Source organism: Syngnathus typhle, unplaced genomic scaffold (genome assembly GCF_033458585.1).
Source record: "Syngnathus typhle isolate RoL2023-S1 ecotype Sweden unplaced genomic scaffold, RoL_Styp_1.0 HiC_scaffold_139, whole genome shotgun sequence".
NCBI lineage: Eukaryota > Metazoa > Chordata > Actinopteri > Syngnathiformes > Syngnathidae > Syngnathus > Syngnathus typhle.
In genome coordinates, this window is record NW_026872045.1 from 152,501 (window position 1) to 168,147 (window position 15,647).

Sequence of the window (15,647 nt, forward strand, 5' to 3'; positions counted from 1 at the left end):
GCAGATTTTCGCCCGGCCTGTGTTTAAGGAGGCGGCCGGTTCCCTCCTTCCTTCCTTTCTTGGATGTATAACATTCGCAGATTTTCGCCCGGCCGGTGGTTTAAGGAGGCGGCCGGTCCTCCCTCCTTGGATGTATAACATTCGCAGATTTTCGCCCGGCCTATGTTTAGTGAGGCGACCGGTCCTCCCTCCTTGGATGTATAACATTCGCATATTTTCGCCCGGCCGGTGGTTTAAGGAGGCGGCCGGTCCTCCCTCCTTGGATGTATAACATTCGCAGATTTTCGCCCGGCCTATGTTTAGTGAGGCGACCGGTCCTCCGTGGAGAGCGACCCGCAAGTGGGGAGGAACCGTCCACCCAACGCCGGCGCGAGCCGGGGCCGGTGGGGGCCCTACCAAGGCGGGTCTCATTGCCTGTCGGTCAGTTCGGGAGAAGGTGGGGGTACTCGGAGGCCCGCCGGGAGCAGACGGGGGTCCGGAAGGTGAGGGGGTGAAGGACGGCGGTCGGGAGCAGACGGCCGTCCCCGGGAGGGGGTGTTCGTTCACGTGCGGACGCCGGGAGCAGGCGGCCGTCACGCAATTCTGCCAACCGTTCCCACCGGCCTGTGTTTAAGGAGGCGGCCGGTCCTCCACGAGAAGAATTCTGCCAAACGTTCCACCGGCCTGTGTTTAAGGAGGCGGCCGGTCCTCCCCGTCGTTCCGCCGGCTTGTGTTTAAGGAGGCGGCCGGTCCTCCACGAGAAGAATTCTGCCAAACGTTCCACCGGCCTGTGTTTAAGGAGGCGGCCGGTCCTCCCCGTCGTTCCGCCGGCTTGTGTTTAAGGAGGCGGCCGGTCCTCCACTATTCCTTCCTTGGATGGAAAGCATGTAGCACTTTGAAAATTTTCGAGCACTGTGACACTTTGAAAATTTTCGAGAGTTTTTGTACTTAGAAAATTTTTCGCTCTTGCACTTCCAGAGTGCTTTGCGGTAGCTCCTAGGTTCGCTGTCCGAGCATGTGAACACTTTTTGGGGGGGAACACATCGCTAGAGACACCAGCCGCCTGGTTCTCGGGGCCAAAACTTGTGTTCCCCACACTCGTTCTGACTATATTTTGCGATTTGGGGGTAAAGGTAATGAGTACAGTGACTAGGGGGACCAACTCATCGTACTCTGGCGCACCAACAGACCAAAGCTGGTACTGCACTTACCCCTGGTACCCCAACGCCTGGTACCTGACGGGCGAGAGGCTGATTTTTCGCTATTTGCGGCCGACCGAGGGAACCAGACAAAGCGGACACTTTACGGCGCAAGAGCCGTTGGCACTTAGAAATTTTTCGACAAAGTTGGCGCGAGCTCCAGAAGGAGAGGCTGATTTTTCGCTATTTGTGGCCGACCGAGGGAACCAGGCAAAGCGGACACTTTACGGCGCAAGAGCCGTTGGCACTTAGAAATTTTTTGACAAAGTTGGCGCGAGCTCCAGAAGGAGAGGCTGATTTTTCGCTATTTGTGGCCGACCGAGGGAACCAGGCAAAGCGGACACTTTACGGCGCAAGAGCCGTTGGCACTTAGAAAATATTCGCCAAAGTTGGCACGAGCTCCAGAAGGAGAGGCTGATTTTTCGCTATTTGTGGCCGACCGAGGGAACCAGACAAAGCGGACACATTACGGCGCAAGAGCCGTTGGCACTTAGAAAATATTCGCCAAAGTTGGCACGAGCTCCAGAAGGAGAGGCTGATTTTTCGCTATTTGTGGCCGACCGAGGGAACCAGACAAAGCGGACACTTTACGGCGCAAGAGCCGTTGGCACTTGCGCGAGCTCCAGAAGGAGAGGCTGATTTTTCGCTATTTGTGGCCGACCGAGGGAACCAGACAAAGCGGACACATTACGGCGCAAGAGCCGTTGGCACTTAGAAAATATTCGCCAAAGTTGGCACGAGCTCCAGAAGGAGAGGCTGATTTTTCGCTATTTGTGGCCGACCGAGGGAACCAGACAAAGCGGACACTTTACGGCGCAAGAGCCGTTGGCACTTGCGCGAGCTCCAGAAGGAGAGGCTGATTTTTCGCTATTTGTGGCCGACCGAGGGAACCAGACAAAGCGGACACATTACGGCGCAAGAGCCGTTGGCACTTAGAAAATATTCGCCAAAGTTGGCACGAGCTCCAGAAGGAGAGGCTGATTTTTCGCTATTTGTGGCCGACCGAGGGAACCAGACAAAGCGGACACTTTACGGCGCAAGAGCCGTTGGCACTTGCGCGAGCTCCAGAAGGAGAGGCTGATTTTTCGCTATTTGTGGCCGACCGAGGGAACCAGACAAAGCGGACACATTACGGCGCAAGAGCCGTTGGCACTTAGAAAATATTCGCCAAAGTTGGCACGAGCTCCAGAAGGAGAGGCTGATTTTTCGCTATTTGTGGCCGACCGAGGGAACCAGACAAAGCGGACACTTTACGGCGCAAGAGCCGTTGGCACTTGCGCGAGCTCCAGAAGGAGAGGCTGATTTTTCGCTATTTGTGGCCGACCGAGGGAACCAGACAAAGCGGACACTTTACGGCGCAAGAGCCGTTGGCACTTAGAAAATATTCGCCAAAGTTGGCACGAGCTCCAGAAGGAGAGGCTGATTTTTCGCCGTTTGTGGCCGACCGAGGGAACCAGACAAAGCGGACACTTTACGGCGCAAGAGCCGTTGGCACTTAGGCGAGCTCCAGAAGGAGAGGCTGATTTTTCGCTATTTGTGGCCGACCGAGGGAACCAGGCAAAGCGGACACATTACGGCGCAAGAGCCGTTGGCACTTAGAAAATATTCGCCAAAGTTGGCACGAGCTCCAGAAGGAGAGGCTGATTTTTCGCTATTTGTGGCCGACCGAGGGAACCAGGCAAAGCGGACACTTTACGGCGCAAGAGCCGTTGGCACTTAGAAATTTTTTGACAAAGTTGGCGCGAGCTCCAGAAGGAGAGGCTGGTTTTTCGCTATTTGTGGCCGACCGAGGGAACCAGGCAAAGCGGACACATTACGGCGCAAGAGCCGTTGGCACTTAGGCGAGCTCCAGAAGGAGAGGCTGATTTTTCGCTATTTGTGGCCGACCGAGGGAACCAGGCAAAGCGGACACATTACGGCGCAAGAGCCGTTGGCACTTAGGCGAGCTCCAGAAGGAGAGGCTGGTTTTTCGCTATTTGTGGCCGACCGAGGGAACCAGGCAAAGCGGACACATTACGGCGCAAGAGCCGTTGGCACTTAGGCGAGCTCCAGAAGGAGAGGCTGATTTTTCGCTATTTGTGGCCGACCGAGGGAACCAGGCAAAGCGGACACTTTACGGCGCAAGAGCCGTTGGCACTTAGAAATTTTTTGACAAAGTTGGCGCGAGCTCCAGAAGGAGAGGCTGGTTTTTCGCTATTTGTGGCCGACCGAGGGAACCAGGCAAAGCGGACACATTACGGCGCAAGAGCCGTTGGCACTTAGGCGAGCTCCAGAAGGAGAGGCTGATTTTTCGCCGTTTGTGGCCGACCGAGGGAACCAGGCAAAGCGGACACATTACGGCGCAAGAGCCGTTGGCACTTAGGCGAGCTCCAGAAGGAGAGGCTGGTTTTTCGCTATTTGTGGCCGACCGAGGGAACCAGGCAAAGCGGACACATTACGGCGCAAGAGCCGTTGGCACTTAGGCGAGCTCCAGAAGGAGAGGCTGATTTTTCGCCGTTTGTGGCCGACCGAGGGAACCAGGCAAAGCGGACACATTACGGCGCAAGAGCCGTTGGCACTTAGGCGAGCTCCAGAAGGAGAGGCTGGTTTTTCGCTATTTGTGGCCGACCGAGGGAACCAGGCAAAGCGGACACATTACGGCGCAAGAGCCGTTGGCACTTAGGCGAGCTCCAGAAGGAGAGGCTGATTTTTCGCCGTTTGTGGCCGACCGAGGGAACCAGGCAAAGCGGACACATTACGGCGCAAGAGCCGTTGGCACTTAGGCGAGCTCCAGAAGGAGAGGCTGGTTTTTCGCTATTTGTGGCCGACCGAGGGAACCAGGCAAAGCGGACACATTACGGCGCAAGAGCCGTTGGCACTTAGGCGAGCTCCAGAAGGAGAGGCTGATTTTTCGCCGTTTGTGGCCGACCGAGGGAACCAGGCAAAGCGGACACATTACGGCGCAAGAGCCGTTGGCACTTAGGCGAGCTCCAGAAGGAGAGGCTGGTTTTTCGCTATTTGTGGCCGACCGAGGGAACCAGGCAAAGCGGACACATTACGGCGCAAGAGCCGTTGGCACTTAGGCGAGCTCCAGAAGGAGAGGCTGATTTTTCGCCGTTTGTGGCCGACCGAGGGAACCAGGCAAAGCGGACACATTACGGCGCAAGAGCCGTTGGCACTTAGGCGAGCTCCAGAAGGAGAGGCTGGTTTTTCGCTATTTGTGGCCGACCGAGGGAACCAGGCAAAGCGGACACATTACGGCGCAAGAGCCGTTGGCACTTAGGCGAGCTCCAGAAGGAGAGGCTGATTTTTCGCCGTTTGTGGCCGACCGAGGGAACCAGGCAAAGCGGACACATTACGGCGCAAGAGCCGTTGGCACTTAGGCGAGCTCCAGAAGGAGAGGCTGGTTTTTCGCCGTTCGTGGCCGACCGAGGGAACCAGGCAAAGCGGACACATTACGGCGCAAGAGCCGTTGGCACTTAGAAAATATTCGCCAAAGTTGGCACGAGCTCCAGAATGAGAGGCTGATTTTTCGCCGTTTGTGGCCGACCGAGGGAACCAGGCAAAGCGGACACATTACGGCGCAAGAGCCGTTGGCACTTAGGCGAGCTCCAGAAGGAGAGGCTGATTTTTTCGCTATTTGTGGCCGACCGAGGGAACCAGGCAAAGCGGACACATTACGGCGCAAGAGCCGTTGGCACTTAGAAAATATTCGCCAAAGTTGGCACGAGCTCCAGAATGAGAGGCTGATTTTTCGCCGTTTGTGGCCGACCGAGGGAACCAGACAAAGCGGACACATTACGGCGCAAGAGCCGTTGGCACTTAGGCGAGCTCCAGAAGGAGAGGCTGATTTTTTCGCTATTTGTGGCCGACCGAGGGAACCAGGCAAAGCGGACACATTACGGCGCAAGAGCCGTTGGCACTTAGAAAATATTCGCCAAAGTTGGCACGAGCTCCAGAATGAGAGGCTGATTTTTCGCCGTTTGTGGCCGACCGAGGGAACCAGGCAAAGCGGACACATTACGGCGCAAGAGCCGTTGGCACTTAGGCGAGCTCCAGAAGGAGAGGCTGATTTTTTCGCTATTTGTGGCCGACCGAGGGAACCAGGCAAAGCGGACACATTACGGCGCAAGAGCCGTTGGCACTTAGAAAATATTCGCCAAAGTTGGCACGAGCTCCAGAATGAGAGGCTGATTTTTCGCCGTTTGTGGCCGACCGAGGGAACCAGACAAAGCGGACACATTACGGCGCAAGAGCCGTTGGCACTTAGGCGAGCTCCAGAAGGAGAGGCTGGTTTTTCGCTATTTGTGGCCGACCGAGGGAACCAGGCAAAGCGGACACATTACGGCGCAAGAGCCGTTGGCACTTAGAAAATATTCGCCAAAGTTGGCACGAGCTCCAGAATGAGAGGCTGATTTTTCGCCGTTTGTGGCCGACCGAGGGAACCAGGCAAAGCGGACACATTACGGCGCAAGAGCCGTTGGCACTTAGGCGAGCTCCAGAAGGAGAGGCTGATTTTTTCGCTATTTGTGGCCGACCGAGGGAACCAGGCAAAGCGGACACATTACGGCGCAAGAGCCGTTGGCACTTAGAAAATATTCGCCAAAGTTGGCACGAGCTCCAGAATGAGAGGCTGATTTTTCGCCGTTTGTGGCCGACCGAGGGAACCAGACAAAGCGGACACATTACGGCGCAAGAGCCGTTGGCACTTAGGCGAGCTCCAGAAGGAGAGGCTGGTTTTTCGCTATTTGTGGCCGACCGAGGGAACCAGGCAAAGCGGACACATTACGGCGCAAGAGCCGTTGGCACTTAGAAAATATTCGCCAAAGTTGGCACGAGCTCCAGAAGGAGAGGCTGATTTTTCGCTATTTGTGGCCGACCGAGGGAACCAGGCAAAGCGGACACATTACGGCGCAAGAGCCGTTGGCACTTAGGCGAGCTCCAGAAGGAGAGGCTGATTTTTCGCCGTTCGTGGCCGACCGAGGGAACCAGGCAAAGCGGACACATTACGGCGCAAGAGCCGTTGGCACTTAGAAAATATTCGCCAAAGTTGGCACGAGCTCCAGAATGAGAGGCTGATTTTTCGCCGTTTGTGGCCGACCGAGGGAACCAGACAAAGCGGACACATTACGGCGCAAGAGCCGTTGGCACTTAGGCGAGCTCCAGAAGGAGAGGCTGATTTTTCGCCGTTCGTGGCCGACCGAGGGAACCAGGCAAAGCGGACACATTACGGCGCAAGAGCCGTTGGCACTTAGAAAATATTCGCCAAAGTTGGCACGAGCTCCAGAATGAGAGGCTGATTTTTCGCCGTTTGTGGCCGACCGAGGGAACCAGACAAAGCGGACACATTACGGCGCAAGAGCCGTTGGCACTTAGGCGAGCTCCAGAAGGAGAGGCTGATTTTTTCGCTATTTGTGGCCGACCGAGGGAACCAGGCAAAGCGGACACATTACGGCGCAAGAGCCGTTGGCACTTAGAAAATATTCGCCAAAGTTGGCACGAGCTCCAGAAGGAGAGGCTGATTTTTCGCTATTTGTGGCCGACCGAGGGAACCAGGCAAAGCGGACACATTACGGCGCAAGAGCCGTTGGCACTTAGGCGAGCTCCAGAAGGAGAGGCTGATTTTTCGCTATTTGTGGCCGACCGAGGGAACCAGGCAAAGCGGACACATTACGGCGCAAGAGCCGTTGGCACTTAGAAAATATTCGCCAAAGTTGGCACGAGCTCCAGAATGAGAGGCTGATTTTTCGCCGTTTGTGGCCGACCGAGGGAACCAGACAAAGCGGACACATTACGGCGCAAGAGCCGTTGGCACTTAGGCGAGCTCCAGAAGGAGAGGCTGATTTTTTCGCTATTTGTGGCCGACCGAGGGAACCAGGCAAAGCGGACACATTACGGCGCAAGAGCCGTTGGCACTTAGAAAATATTCGCCAAAGTTGGCACGAGCTCCAGAATGAGAGGCTGATTTTTCGCCGTTTGTGGCCGACCGAGGGAACCAGACAAAGCGGACACATTACGGCGCAAGAGCCGTTGGCACTTAGGCGAGCTCCAGAAGGAGAGGCTGATTTTTTCGCTATTTGTGGCCGACCGAGGGAACCAGGCAAAGCGGACACATTACGGCGCAAGAGCCGTTGGCACTTAGAAAATATTCGCCAAAGTTGGCACGAGCTCCAGAATGAGAGGCTGATTTTTCGCTATTTGTGGCCGACCGAGGGAACCAGGCAAAGCGGACACATTACGGCGCAAGAGCCGTTGGCACTTAGGCGAGCTCCAGAAGGAGAGGCTGATTTTTCGCCGTTCGTGGCCGACCGAGGGAACCAGGCAAAGCGGACACTTTACGGCGCAAGAGCCGTTGGCACTTAGAAAATATTCTGAAATTCTCACCGACCTCCCGTGGTGGAGAGGCCGAATTTTCGACATTCGTGGCCGACCGGGGAACCGTCGCCACTCGGACAACTTGTGCGGCAGCCCTCGGTGATTTTAGGACCGCTTTTTCACCCTCGCTGTCCGACCGGAGAACCGTCGTAGCTCGGACAGTTCGTGTGCCAGCATCCGCTGGCACTTAGAAAATTTTAAAAAAGAAAAAAATAGTCTTCTGCATATACGTTCTGACTATATTTTGCGATTAGGGGGTAAAGGTAATGAGTACAGTGACTAGGGGGACCAACTCATCGTACTCTGGCGCACCAACACGCCAAGGTTGGTACTGCACTTAGGCTGATTTTTGCGCTATTCGCGGCCGACCGGGGAACCAGCGCGGAGCGGACACATTACGGCGAATGAGCCGTTGGCACTTAGAAAATTTTTGAGCTTTTTTCGAACTTCCGTGAGGCTGATTTTGCGCTATTCGCGGCCGACCGGGGAACCAGCGCGGAGCGGACACATTACGGCGAATGAGCCGTTGGCACTTAGAAAATTTTTGAGCTTTTTTCGAACTTCCGTGAGGCTGATTTTGCGCTATTCGCGGCCGACCGGGGAACCAGCGCGGAGCGGACACATTACGGCGAATGAGCCGTTGGCACTTAGAAAATTTTTGAGCTTTTTTCGGACTTCCGTGTGGAGCTTTGGGGCCGTTCCGCCTAACTTTTTATGCCCGATTAGGCTTCCAGGGAGGCGGCTAAGCATTATTGACCAATCATGGAGCTTTTTTGGGACTTCCGTGTGGAGCTTTGGGGCCGTTCCGCCTAGCTTTTTATGCCCGATTAGGCTTCCAGGGAGGCGGCTAAGCATTATTGACCAATCATGGAGCTTTTTTGGGACTTCCGTGTGGAGCTTTGGGGCCGTTCCGCCTAACTTTTTATGCCCGATTAGGCTTCCAGGGAGGCGGCTAAGCATTATTGACCAATCATGGAGCTTTTTTGGGACTTCCGTGTGGAGCTTTGGGGCCGTTCCGCCTAGCTTTTTATGCCCGATTAGGCTTCCAGGGAGGCGGCTAAGCATTATTGACCAATCATGGAGCTTTTTTGGGACTTCCGTGTGGAGCTTTGGGGCCGTTCCGCCTAACTTTTTATGCCCGATTAGGCTTCCAGGGAGGCGGCTAAGCATTATTGACCAATCATGGAGCTTTTTTGGGACTTCCGTGTGGAGCTTTGGGGCCGTTCCGCCTAGCTTTTTATGCCCGATTAGGCTTCCAGGGAGGCGGCTAAGCATTATTGACCAATCATGGAGCTTTTTTGGGACTTCCGTGTGGAGCTTTGGGGCCGTTCCGCCTAGCTTTTTATGCCCGATTAGGCTTCCAGGGAGGCGGCTAAGCATTATTGACCAATCATGGAGCTTTTTTGGGACTTCCGTGTGGAGCTTTGGGGCCGTTCCGCCTAGCTTTTTATGCCCGGTTAGGCTTCCAGGGAGGCGGCTAAGCATTATTGACCAATCATGGAGCTTTTTTGGGACTTCCGTGTGGAGCTTTGGGGCCGTTCCGCCTAGCTTTTTATGCCCGATTAGGCTTCCAGGGAGGCGGCTAAGCATTATTGACCAATCATGGAGCTTTTTTGGGACTTCCAGCCGGTGCTTTGGGGGCCTTCCCCCTCACTTTCTACGCCCGATTGGGCTTCCAGGGACGCGGCTAAGCATTTTTAACAGAAATGGAGCTTTTTGCGGAGCTCCAGCCGGTGCCACCGGCAGGCCGTGCACGCGGACGAGATGACCGAAAGAAGCTCCAGGAGAGCGGATGGACGCTTTTTAAGCACCGAGGCGGAGATCGCGGAGCTTTAATAGACTTCCAGCGGGCCCAAAGCGGCCAGGCAGACGGCGCAGCGCGACCTGGTACCTCGCACGGGACGCATCGCCCCCCCCGCGCACAGTTCCAGGGGGCCGGGATGACGTTTCAAAGCTGCCGCTGCAGCTGCGGCGGGGAGTGGCCTCCCTCCGGTGGACACGACGAGTAAATGACACCGGCCGCTGACGCAAACCCACGCCGGACAGGAGAGCTCAAAAGCCGGGTAACATTTCAAGGAAGACCCCCCCTGCTCAGACCTCCACTAGGCCGGGATGACTGTTCAGCTGTGGCGGGGAGTGGCCTCCCTCCGGTCGGCACGACGAGTAAATGACACCGGCCGCTGACGCAAACCCACGCCGGACAGGAGAGCTCAAAAGCCGGGTAACATTTCAAGGAAGACCCCCCCTGCGCAGACCTCCACTAGGCCGGGATGACTGTTCAGCTGTGGCGGGGAGTGGCCTCCCTCCGGTCGGCACGACGAGTAAATGACACCGGCCGCTGACGCAAACCCACGCCGGACAGGAGAGCTCAAAAGCCGGGTAACATTTCAAGGAAGACCCCCCCTGCGCAGACCTCCACTAGGCCGGGATGACTGTTCAGCTGTGGCGGGGAGTGGCCTCCCTCCGGTCGGCACGACGAGTAAATGACACCGGCCGCTGACGCAAACCCACGCCGGACAGGAGAGCTCAAAAGCCGGGTAACATTTCAAGGAAGACCCCCCCTGCGCAGACCTCCACTAGGCCGGGATGACTGTTCAGCTGTGGCGGGGAGTGGCCTCCCTCCGGTCGGCACGACGAGTAAATGACACCGGCCGCTGACGCAAACCCACGCCGGACAGGAGAGCTCAAAAGCCGGGTAACATTTCAAGGAAGACCCCCCCTGCGCAGACCTCCACTAGGCCGGGATGACTGTTCAGCTGTGGCGGGGAGTGGCCTCCCTCCGGTCGGCACGACGAGTAAATGACACCGGCCGCTGACGCAAACCCACGCCGGACAGGAGAGCTCAAAAGCCGGGTAACATTTCAAGGAAGACCCCCCCTGCGCAGACCTCCACTAGGCCGGGATGACTGTTCAGCTGTGGCGGGGAGTGGCCTCCCTCCGGTCGGCACGACGAGTAAATGACACCGGCCGCTGACGCAAACCCACGCCGGACAGGAGAGCTCAAAAGCCGGGTAACATTTCAAGGAAGACCCCCCCTGCGCAGACCTCCACTAGGCCGGGATGACTGTTCAGCTGTGGCGGGGAGTGGCCTCCCTCCGGTCGGCACGACGAGTAAATGACACCGGCCGCTGACGCAAACCCACGCCGGACAGGAGAGCTCAAAAGCCGGGTAACATTTCAAGGAAGACCCCCCCTGCGCAGACCTCCACTAGGCCGGGATGACTGTTCAGCTGTGGCGGGGAGTGGCCTCCCTCCGGTCGGCACGACGAGTAAATGACACCGGCCGCTGACGCAAACCCACGCCGGACAGGAGAGCTCAAAAGCCGGGTAACATTTCAAGGAAGACCCCCCCTGCGCAGACCTCCACTAGGCCGGGATGACTGTTCAGCTGTGGCGGGGAGTGGCCTCCCTCCGGTCGGCACGACGAGTAAATGACACCGGCCGCTGACGCAAACCCACGCCGGACAGGAGAGCTCAAAAGCCGGGTAACATTTCAAGGAAGACCCCCCCTGCGCAGACCTCCACTAGGCCGGGATGACTGTTCAGCTGTGGCGGGGAGTGGCCTCCCTCCGGTCGGCACGACGAGTAAATGACACCGGCCGCTGACGCAAACCCACGCCGGACAGGAGAGCTCAAAAGCCGGGTAACATTTCAAGGAAGACCCCCCCTGCGCAGACCTCCACTAGGCCGGGATGACTGTTCAGCTGTGGCGGGGAGTGGCCTCCCTCCGGTCGGCACGACGAGTAAATGACACCGGCCGCTGACGCAAACCCACGCCGGACAGGAGAGCTCAAAAGCCGGGTAACATTTCAAGGAAGACCCCCCCTGCGCAGACCTCCACTAGGCCGGGATGACTGTTCAGCTGTGGCGGGGAGTGGCCTCCCTCCGGTCGGCACGACGAGTAAATGACACCGGCCGCTGACGCAAACCCACGCCGGACAGGAGAGCTCAAAAGCCGGGTAACATTTCAAGGAAGACCCCCCCTGCGCAGACCTCCACTAGGCCGGGATGACTGTTCAGCTGTGGCGGGGAGTGGCCTCCCTCCGGTCGGCACGACGAGTAAAGCTATTTAGGAAAATCTGAGATAAATATCACTTGCATAATAATTTGGAACACGGTCCCGTGTTCCAAATTATTATGCAAAATGTATTTAGACACCAGCAATCGCACTTAGATTTGTTTCTTTTTTCTTTCTTTTAGCTTCCATAATGTTACCGGGCGCTGACGCAAACCCACGCCCGGCAGGAGAGCTCAAAAGCCGGGTAACATTTCAAGGAAGACCCCCCCTGCGCAGACCTCCACTAGGCCGGGATGACTGTTCAGCTGTGGCGGGGAGTGGCCTCCCTCCGGTCGGCACGACGAGTAAATGACACCGGCCGCTGACGCAAACCCACGCCGGACAGGAGAGCTCAAAAGCCGGGTAACATTTCAAGGAAGACCCCCCCTGCGCAGACCTCCACTAGGCCGGGATGACTGTTCAGCTGTGGCGGGGAGTGGCCTCCCTCCGGTCGGCACGACGAGTAAATGACACCGGCCGCTGACGCAAACCCACGCCGGACAGGAGAGCTCAAAAGCCGGGTAACATTTCAAGGAAGACCCCCCCTGCGCAGACCTCCACTAGGCCGGGATGACTGTTCAGCTGTGGCGGGGAGTGGCCTCCCTCCGGTCGGCACGACGAGTAAAGCTATTTAGGAAAATCTGAGATAAATATCACTTGCATAATAATTTGGAACACGGTCCCGTGTTCCAAATTATTATGCAAAATGTATTTAGACACCAGCAATCGCACTTAGATTTGTTTCTTTTTTCTTTCTTTTAGCTTCCATAATGTTACCGGGCGCTGACGCAAACCCACGCCCGGCAGGAGAGCTCAAAAGCCGGGTAACATTTCAAGGAAGACCCCCCCTGCGCAGACCTCCACTAGGCCGGGATGACTGTTCAGCTGTGGCGGGGAGTGGCCTCCCTCCGGTCGGCACGACGAGTAAATGACACCGGCCGCTGACGCAAACCCACGCCGGACAGGAGAGCTCAAAAGCCGGGTAACATTTCAAGGAAGACCCCCCCTGCGCAGACCTCCACTAGGCCGGGATGACTGTTCAGCTGTGGCGGGGAGTGGCCTCCCTCCGGTCGGCACGACGAGTAAATGACACCGGCCGCTGACGCAAACCCACGCCGGACAGGAGAGCTCAAAAGCCGGGTAACATTTCAAGGAAGACCCCCCCTGCGCAGACCTCCACTAGGCCGGGATGACTGTTCAGCTGTGGCGGGGAGTGGCCTCCCTCCGGTCGGCACGACGAGTAAAGCTATTTAGGAAAATCTGAGATAAATATCACTTGCATAATAATTTGGAACACGGTCCCGTGTTCCAAATTATTATGCAAAATGTATTTAGACACCAGCAATCGCACTTAGATTTGTTTCTTTTTTCTTTCTTTTAGCTTCCATAATGTTACCGGGCGCTGACGCAAACCCACGCCCGGCAGGAGAGCTCAAAAGCCGGGTAACATTTCAAGGAAGACCCCCCCTGCGCAGACCTCCACTAGGCCGGGATGACTGTTCAGCTGTGGCGGGGAGTGGCCTCCCTCCGGTCGGCACGACGAGTAAATGACACCGGCCGCTGACGCAAACCCACGCCGGACAGGAGAGCTCAAAAGCCGGGTAACATTTCAAGGAAGACCCCCCCTGCGCAGACCTCCACTAGGCCGGGATGACTGTTCAGCTGTGGCGGGGAGTGGCCTCCCTCCGGTCGGCACGACGAGTAAATGACACCGGCCGCTGACGCAAACCCACGCCGGACAGGAGAGCTCAAAAGCCGGGTAACATTTCAAGGAAGACCCCCCCTGCGCAGACCTCCACTAGGCCGGGATGACTGTTCAGCTGCGGCGGGGAGTGGCCTCCCTCCGGTCGGCACGACGAGTAAAGCTATTTAGGAAAATCTGAGATAAATATCACTTGCATAATAATTTGGAACACGGTCCCGTGTTCCAAATTATTATGCAAAATGTATTTAGACACCAGCAATCGCACTTAGATTTGTTTCTTTTTTCTTTCTTTTAGCTTCCATAATGTTACCGGGCGCTGACGCAAACCCACGCCCGGCAGGAGAGCTCAAAAGCCGGGTAACATTTCAAGGAAGCTATTTAGGAAAATCTGAGATAAATATCCTTTGCATAATAATTTGGAACACGGTCCCGTGTTCCAAATTATTATGCAAAATGTATTTAAGTGTCATAAAGATTACATTTTTTGTTTTTCAAGTACTGAAATCACCCTCAGTCATGGTACAGTCCATGGTAGTCTGCCAGGTGAGCGCAATTGTAGTAATTAACAAGTCTATTTAAGTTCCGCGTTTTTAAGCGTTCGGCCATTTCGTTCAACCATGGGGAGGAAAAAGGATCTCTCTGCTGTCGAGAAGCGTGAAATCGTTCGATGCCTTGGACAAGGTATGCAGACATTCGATATTGCACGAAAGCTTAAGCGCGACCATCGAACTTTGAAGAAATTCGTCGCTGATTCGGAGCAAACGCGCGTTCGTGCAGACAAAGGCACGACAAGGAAGGTTTCTGCAAGACAAACAAATCGAATCAAGAGGGCGGCTGCAAGCATGCCACTAAAGACGAGCAAACAAATATTCGACGCTGCTGGTGCCAGTGAAGTCCCACGAACGACGAGGTGCAGGATCCTCCAGAGGCTTGCAGTTGTGCGGAAACCCTCCATTCGGCACACCACTGAACAACGCGAACAAGCAGAAACGGCTGCAGTGGGCCCAGACTTACATGAAGACAAATTTTCAGACAGTCCTGTTCACCGACGAGTGCCGTGCCACCTTGGATGGGCCAGGTAGGGTTTTTTAAGTTTTTCCTTGCACTTTTGAGAGCTCAGGGGATGCTTTGAGAATAATTGTCAATTTCTGTCTATGTGAAGCCCTTTGAGACTGCTTGTGATTTAGGGCTATACAAATAAACTTGATTTGACTTGACTTTACAGATGGATGGAGTCGTGGATGGTTGGTGGACGGCCACGATAGCCCAACAAGGCTGCGGCGTCAGCAGGGAGGTGGCGGAGTGATGTTTTGGGCCGGAATCATGGGGAGAGAGCTGCTTGGCCCCTTTAGGGTCCCTGAAGGCGTCAAAATTACGTCTGTTAACTACGTGGAATTTCTGACTCAACACTTCTGTCCATGGTACAACAGGAAGAACCGTGCTTTCCGTCAAAAGATCATCTTCATGCATGACAATGCACCGTCTCATGCTGCAAGAAATACGTCAACGTCTTTGGCATCTATGGGAATAAAGGGAGAGAAACTGATGGTGTGGCCCCCATGCTCCCCTGACCTCAATCCTATTGAAAACTTGTGGAGCATCGTCAAGCAGAAAATCTACGAAGGTGGGAGGCAGTTCAATTCCAAAGAGCAGCTCTGGCAGGCTATTCTTAGATCCTGCCAAGAAATTCAACCAGAAACTGTACAAAAACTCACAAGTTCAGTGGATGGAAGAATCGTGAAGCTGCTGTTGAACAAAGGGTCCTATGTTAAAATGTAACTTTGTTTTTTATTGAAATAAAGGGTCCTATGTTAAAATGTAACTTGTTTGTCTTTTCTTTGAAATAGCTTTTGATTTCAGTAAATATGACCTCCTAATGCTGTAAATTCTTAAGATGGGCATTTCAGCATAAAAACCTATAAAATGTTATAAAACTCTGTTGTGCGTAATAATGTGGAACAGTGCATTTTAAGTTTTTTATTTTTTAAAAATTCTGTGATCATTCGGAGGTTTGTTCAATAAAATTAGAATTCATCAAAATAATGGTTGATGACTTGAAAATTATGCTGACTCATTTTGCATCGACTATTTAGGAAAATCTGAGATAAATGTCACTTGCATAATAATTTGGAACACGGTGTAAGTGCGATTGCTGGTGTATTTACTCGTCGTGTCCACCGGAGGACGGCAAATCCCCGCCGCAGCTGCAGCGGCAGCGCTTAAATGTCTTCCCGGCCGCCTGGAACTCTGCACGGGGCGTGTTTCGTCCCGCGCAGCGGTACCAGATCGCGCTGCGCCGTCAGCCGAGCCGCGCGCGGTCCGCTGGAAGTCTACACTGTGTTCCAAATTATTA